This window comes from Propithecus coquereli, unplaced genomic scaffold, assembly GCF_000956105.1.
Source record: "Propithecus coquereli isolate 6110/MARCELLA unplaced genomic scaffold, Pcoq_1.0 Scaffold700, whole genome shotgun sequence".
Lineage (NCBI taxonomy): Eukaryota > Metazoa > Chordata > Mammalia > Primates > Indriidae > Propithecus > Propithecus coquereli.
In genome coordinates, this window is record NW_012153064.1 from 116,894 (window position 1) to 118,193 (window position 1,300).

Sequence of the window (1,300 nt, forward strand, 5' to 3'; positions counted from 1 at the left end):
CAGACTGACCAAAGGGTACTGGTAAGCATAATTAGGACTTTGAAAATAAACTAGAGCAAAAGTTCTCCAAATGTGTTCCCAGGACCAGCAACATAAGCGTCACCTGAGAACTGTTAAAAATGCGAATTCTTGGGCTTTACCCTAGAATCACTGAATCTGAAACTCTGAGGTGGGGCCCAATAATCTATAGTTTAACAAGCTCTCCAGGTGCTTCAATGCGAACTAAAGTTTGAAATCCACTGCTGCTACGGCTGTAAGAAAATGAGTCACAGCTGTGAAAAATGAGTATGTTCTGGAAAACTGACATTGAACCTCTGGGTGGCAACAGTAAAAACAAGAGGCTAGAAAGGTAAACAATCAGAGATTAAGTGTTCAGAAATAAAGATGTACTTGAATATAAAATTCTTTCTTAACCTAGACACAAAATGGGAATATGTTGAATCATTTATCAGGTATCTCATTAGTTTTTTTTTCCAGCTTTGTTGAAATACCATTGACAAAAACTGTATATATTTAAAGTGTTCAACATGATGTTTCGATATATACATATATATATATATATATACACATTGTGAAATAATTACCATACTCAGGCTAATATAACTATCACCTCACCTAGCTACCATTTGGGGTGTGCGTATGACGAAAATATTTGAGATTCACTCTCTTAGCAGATTTCCAGTATATGATACATTATTATTATCTATAGTCACCATGTTGTGCATTAGGTTTCCAGAACTTATTCATCTTCTAACTGAAAGTTTGTACCCTTTGACCAACATTTCCCCTCCCCCAACCCTGAACCCCTCTTTGTCACTCATAGTGTCACTCTAAGTAATTACCACTCTACTCTTTGTCGATATGAGTTCAACATTTTTGGATTCCATGTCAGTGAGATTATGCAGCATTCATCTTTCTGTGTCTGGCTTATTTCACTTAACATAATGCCCTCCAGGTTTATCAATGTTGTCACAAATAGCAGGATTTCTTTACATGTCTATAGAATAAGAAACGACAATTAAACTTTGTTTCTTCCCTCATCCCAATTTTTGTTACCTGAGAAAGATAATCTAATAGAGAGCTTCCCCTTACCTGATGGTAATAACACCAAGAGCGGGCACAGTACCTAGAGGGGGATCAATTTATAGCCTAGAGATATAGCTCTAAATTCATTTTTCGTGAGGCATTCCAAGTACTTCAACACCTAGTGGATTTACATTGGCATTTTTTTCATGTCCACCTAGCTTCCTGCCAACACCCCACCCTTCTTGGCCCACTTAGTTAAAACCCAGCCAGTGTC